The 6440-nt window shown below is 41.6% G+C and overlaps 1 non-coding gene across 1 annotated transcript; it reads right to left on the bottom strand.

The window, feature by feature from the left end:
• Window positions 1-3224: 3224 nt before the first annotated feature.
• Window positions 3225-3362, bottom strand: LOC119924822. The gene has a single exon (XR_005449512.1). It is a non-coding gene; the product is annotated as a small nucleolar RNA SNORA7 (small nucleolar RNA).
• Between the last annotated feature and the right edge of the window lie 3078 nt (window positions 3363-6440).

The following is a 6440-nucleotide window of genomic DNA, read 5'->3' as shown; positions in this document are numbered from 1 at the left end:
AATCCTCATTTTACAGATGAGGTAACTGAGACCCGGAGAATAATAATAATGGTATTTGTTAAGCGCTTACTATGTGCCAAGCACTGTTCATTGATTCATTGTCACATTTATTGAGCACTTACTGTGTACAGAGCACTGTACTAAGTGCTTGGGAAGTACAAGTTGGCAACATATAGAGATGGTCCCTACCCAACAGTGGGCTCACAGTCTAGAAGGGGGAGACAGAGAAAAAAACAAAACATATTAACAAAATAAAATAAATAGAATATGTACAAATAAAATAAATACATAAATAGAGTAATAAATACATACAAACATACTGTTCTAAGTGCTAGGGTGGAGGTGGGGGACAAGGTAATCAGATGTCCCACGTGGTGCTCACAGTCTTAATCCCCATTTTACAGGTGAGGTAACTGAGGCACAGAGAAGTGAAGTGACTTGCCCAAAGTCACACAGCTGAGAAGTGGCAGAGCTGGGATTAGAGCCCATGATCTCTGACTCCCAAGCCCGGGCTCTTTCCACTAAGCCATGCTGCTTCTCTTATACACAGCTTTACAAATAATATATTACAGGTTATTTGTTTATGGTCATGTCTGTCTCCCCCTCTAGACTGTAAGCTTATTGTGGGCAGGGCTTGGCACACAGTAAGCACCTAACAAGTACTGTTATTATTATTATTATTATTATTAAGTGTTTGACGTGGTGGGCACTACTGGTCAGAGATATATGATCCAAAAAATGAGTCATTAGATCATGAGTCATGCCACTAATGGATTGAATCAATGACCAGTAGTACTTTGGCTCTGATAATGGAAATAATATATTTAAATGCTCCATATCATTATTGCCTCCAGGACACCCATCCTTATAATTAGAAATATGTCATCAAATACCCCTAATATTCCCTCTTTGTCTTAATTACGTTATTTCACACATACTACGTATTCATTCAATCGTATTCATTCATTCATTCATTCAATCGTATTTATTCATTCATTTATTCATTCAATCGTATTTATTGACCGCTACTGTGTGCAGAGCACTGTACTAAGCGCTTGGGAAGTACAAATCAGCAAAATATAGAGACGGTCCCTATCCAACAACGGGCTGAGCGCTGGGACGATCTTAGAACATCAGATTATATCTAGTTCCTGTCCCACAAAGTAATAGAGAGGGAAAGTAGTTGTTTTAGCTTTCTCCAGGAAATTTTCACGGACTTCTCTCATCCATGAACTAATCCAATCTCCTCTCAAAACTACTGCTATTTTCTGCTACATAACTTCCCTTCAGAATGAATTCCATGTGCTTACCTCCTGCCCATTGGGAGAAGAAATGTTTTCCTGTGTTTGTTTAGAACCTACCGCCCTCCAACTTCAACGTTTGTCCCCTTTCAATTAGTCAATCAATAGTACTTATTGAGAGCCTGACTTTCAATCCCAGCTCTGTCCCTTGTCTGCTGCGGGACCTTGGGCGAAGCACTTTGCTTCTCTGTGCCTCAGTTCCCTCAAAATGGGGATTCAATCCCTGTTCTCCCTCCTACTTAGACTGTGGGCCCCATGAGGGATAAGGACTACGTCTGGCCTGATTATCTCGTTTCTAACCCAGTGATTATTATAATGTTTGCCACATAGTAAGCATTAACAGATATGACTACTATTATTGCTATAGTTGTTATTATTATTACCTACCACAAGCAGAGAATTGAACTAAGCCCATGAGAAACATGATCCCTGCTTAGAAACAAAACAAATCAATTGGTTAAGAGTTTATTAGGCTGTTTTGGGGGCTTTCCCCATAGCACCTGTATGTATGTATATATGTCTGTACATATTTATTACTCTATTTATTTATTTATTTTACTGGCACATATATATTCTATTTATTTTATTTTGTTAATATGTTTGGTTTTGTTCTCTGTCTCCCCCTTCTACACTGTGAGCCCACTGTTGGGTAGGGACTGTCTCTATATGTTGCCAACTTGTACTTCCCAAGTGCTTAGTACAGTGCTCTGCACACAGTAAGAGCTCAATAAATGTGATTGATTGATTGATTGATTGTTACTGCAATAAAACTGGAAGCTCTTTGGGGGCAGGAGTCGTGCCTGCTAATTTGATTGTTCTCTCCCAAGTGCTTAGTTCAATGCTCTGCAACTAAACAATCATTAAATACTATTGATTAAAAAAGGCTGGAGATATTTATGCCTGGAAGAACTTGCTTGCTTTCAAGGTAGACTGGACAGAAACATTCATTCATTCGATTGTATTTATTGAGCGCTTACTGTGTGCAGAGCACCGTACTAAGCACTTGAAAAGTACAATTCAGACACTTTTCCCTCACTGTTGCTATTATTTACAGTTCAGACGGTCATTCTGAGATGACCACGAGAGTGTACAGTTAAACACATCTCGACAATGAGGCAAATCTGTTAGATTGTCTTGTTGGCTAGTTCATTTATCCCTAGCTTAGTTGAAATTTAAAGTCATGGCAAAACTAAAATAATTTGAGTATCACAGGGTTGCAAAACCTTTTCATTGTTTATGGATCAAAGACTCAGGAGCTGAGCTTGTTTGGAGCTAATAAGCTTAAAGAAGTGTCTTTGAAAGCCAGGATTTTAATGGAAAATGAGTAGATTTTTGCAAATGCGTTTCGGGAGATGTTGAAACTTACCCAAAATTCAGTCGTTCACATAGGCATATGCTCCAAAGAAAGGGTAGAACTGCCCCTCTTATTTGGGTGATACTAACGTTCAGTATTTTTCCAACAGATGGGAATAATGACAGTTCATTAAACAATCTCATTCTATTACATTTCTTTAGCTCTTTCCAGTGTGTGTCTAACGCCATTGGATATTATGGATCATTACTCATCATAAATATTGTCACCGAAACACTCCATTTAATCAAATTTCCGATGAATAACATTACACTTATTTTCCACTTACATTATCTGAAGTCAACTTGAAACACGTTCAAAAAAAGTGCTCTGAGACCAATCCTTGTCTTGTTTTATGCTGTGGAGTCATGTCTGACCTATAGCGGTGCCATGGACACATCTCTTCCAGAACACCCCGCTCTCCACCTGCAATTGTTCTGGTAGTGGATCCAGAGAGTTTTCTTGGAAAAAATCTGGAAGCGGTTTTCCATTGCCGCCTTCCGTACAGTCAACTCGAGTCTCCGCCTTCAACTCTCTCCCGTCCTGCTGCCGCCCAGCATGGGTGAGTTTTGACTTGTAGCAGATTGCCTTCCACTCACTAGCCACTGGCCAAGCTAGGAATGGAGTGGACAGGCCTCTGCTTGACTCTCCCTCCCGTAGCCGAGACTGGTAGAGGACTGGAAACTCTCCAGGTGTGGCCCTGAGAGGAAAGAGACCAATCCTACCTAGCAAAAAGAGCAGTTTAGACACTATCAATCGGACAATCATTACATCATGGCCCAGAGGATAGAGCATGGACCTGGGAATCAGAAGGACTGGGGTTCTAATTCCAGCTCTACCGCATGTCTGCTGTGTGACCAGGGGCACGACACTCCACTTCTCTGGGCCACAGCTACCTCATCTGTAAAATGGGGATTGAGACTGTGAGCCCCATATGGGACAGGGACTGGGTCCAACCCAATTTACTTGTATCCACCCCAGTGCTTGGTACATTGCCTGACATATAGTAGGCACTTAACAAATACCTTAACAGTAATAATAATCACTGGTATTTACTGAACATTGACTGGATGTGGAGAAATTGGGAGAGTAGAGTGCAATAGAGTAGGTAGAAATTATCCCTGACCTGGCTTAGGGACAAGAGCCCAGGCTTGGGAGTCGGAGCCCGTGGGTTCTAATCCCACCTCAGCCACTTGTCTGCTGTATGACCCTGGGCAAGTCACTTCACTTCTCCGTGCCTCAGTTACCTCATCTGTAAAATGGGGATTAAGACTGTGAGCCCCACGTGGGATAACCTGATAACCTTGTATCTACCCCAGCACTTAGAACAGTGCTTGGCACATAGGAAGCGCTTAACAAATACCATCATTATTAAGGAGTTTACCATCTAGCAGGGGAGACAGACACGAAAGTAAATTACAGTTAAGAGGAAGAAAAAAGGGTGCAGGCTATGTACATAAATTCTGTGGGGCTGAAGGTGGATTGAGTATCAAAGTGCTTAGGGGCTAGGGGCAACTGGAGACAGAAGGGAGAAGCAGAAGCAGAAAGGAAAGCAGAATGGCATAGTGGAGAGAGCCCGGGCGTCAGAAAGACATGGGTTCTAAATCTGGCCCTGCCACATGTCTGCTGTGTGACCTTGGGCAAGGCACTTCTTTCTTTGTGCCTCAGTTATCTCATCTGTAAAATGAGGATTGAGACTGTGAGCCCCAGTGGGACAGGGATCACGTCCAACCCTATTCATTTGTATCCACCCCAGTGCTTAGTACAGAGCCTAGCCCATAGTAAGTGCTTAACAAATAAGCGCTTAGTACAGTGCTCTGCACATAGTAAGCGCTCAATAAATACGATTGATGATGAACAAATACCATTATTATTATTATTATCACTGGAGCGAGAATAGAGTGAGGAAGTGAGAGAGTAGTCCAGGAATGTTTTGGGCCCAGTCCTGTCCATGTGTACAGTGAAGCCTGCCATAGTAAGCATTTAGTACAGTGCTCTGCACACAGTAAATGCTCAGTAAATACCACTGATGATAAAAGTGGGTTAATTTTGCCTTTTCCTCATTTGTCTCCTGGATCACCCAGAAAGTGGATTCCAGTCTTCACTTTGCCACCATAAATCCACTCTTGATTTAACTGGACTTGTGTGTTGAATATATAGTTCAATATTTTTCCTCTGTCATTACCAGTCATATTTACTGAGCATTTCCTGGGTGCAGAGCACTGTACTAAGCCCTTGGGAGAGTACAGTGCAACATTGTTGGTAGACACTTTCCCTGCCCTCCACAAGTTCACAGTCTCAAGGGGGAGAGCCACTGATTATTAAGCAATGATTAAGAACAAAAATATACCATAGAACTCAAAGACTATTTCATTTAAGATACTTTGTGCAACAAGTGCATAGTCTTCATACTCCAAGGGCTTGGTAAAGCCAACGGTGAAGGGTCTGTCTTTTATTAATGGTATTTGTTAACTGCTTACTATGTGCCAGGCACTGTACTAAGCTTTGGGGTCACGAGCTAATCTGACAAGGAGTCAGAAGGACTCGGGTTCTAATCCCAGTTCCCCCACATGTCTGCTGTGTGACCTAGGACAAGTCACTTCATTTTTCTGGGCCTCAGTTCCCTCCATCTGGGGATTAAGACTGTGAGCCCCATGAGGGACAGGAATCGTGTCCAACCTGATTAGCTTGTATCTACCCCAGCACTTAGAACAGTACTTGACACATAGTAAGCACTTATCAAATACTATTATTATTATTATTATTAATTATTCCTGCCCCAGTCAGAGTGTGGGCATCTTATCTGGAACAGGACAGTTAAGAATCACAAAAGCACTCTTTTCTCCTACTCTTTCATTCATTCAATCGTATTTATTGAGCATTTACTGTGTGCAGAGCACTGTACTAAGCACTTGGGAAATAGTGTGAGAAGCAGCATGGCTCAGTGGAAAGAGCCCGGGCTTTGGACTTTTATTTATTTATTTTACTTGTACATATCTATTCAATTTATTTTATTTTGTTAATATGTTTTGTTTTGTTCTCTGTCTCCCCCTTCTAGACTGTGAGCCCACTGTTGGGTAGGGACTGTCTCTATATGTTGCCAACTTGAACTTCCCAAGCACTTAGTACAGTGCACTGCACACAGTAAGCGCTCAATAAATACGATTGATTGATTGATTGATTGATTGATTGATTTGGAGTCAGAAGTCATGGGTTCAAACCCCAGATCTGCCAATTGTCAGCTGTGTGACTTTGGGCAAGTCACTTCACTTCTCTGTGCCTCAGTTACCTCATCTGTAAAATGAGGATTAAGACTGTGAGCCCTCCGTGGGACAACCTGATCACCTTTTATCCTCCCCAGTGCTTAGAACAGTGCTTTGCACAAAGTAGGTGCTTAATAAATGCCATTATTATTATTATTATTATTATTATTATTATTAAGTACAAGCGTTTGGGAAGTCCCTCATCTATATAAGGGGGATTAAGACTGTGAGCCCCAATTGCTTTTCATCCCTGTCCAGAAATGACCCCTCAGTAGGTACAAAAGGAAGAGTGGACAGGAATTCAGATGTGATGAAGCGAGATTCAGTAGGAGCTTGGGGAAGGAAACTGAACCTGAATTGAAAGTACATTCTCTACCTATAGTTCATTTCGAGGCAAAGGTAAAACATGATTTCAACTGAGAGGAATCATCCGAAGGATGTTCAAAGTAAGTGAAGACAAAGCCGGGTGGATGGAAGTCAGAATGCCGGCTGTGCCTTTATTTGCTAATATTCATTGTGTAGAGA

The sequence above is a fragment of the Tachyglossus aculeatus genome, chromosome 2, assembly GCF_015852505.1.
Source record: "Tachyglossus aculeatus isolate mTacAcu1 chromosome 2, mTacAcu1.pri, whole genome shotgun sequence".
Classification (NCBI taxonomy): Eukaryota; Metazoa; Chordata; class Mammalia; order Monotremata; family Tachyglossidae; genus Tachyglossus; species Tachyglossus aculeatus.
Note: the sequence above shows the minus strand (reverse complement) of the source record. Positions and strands in the feature narration are given on the sequence as shown.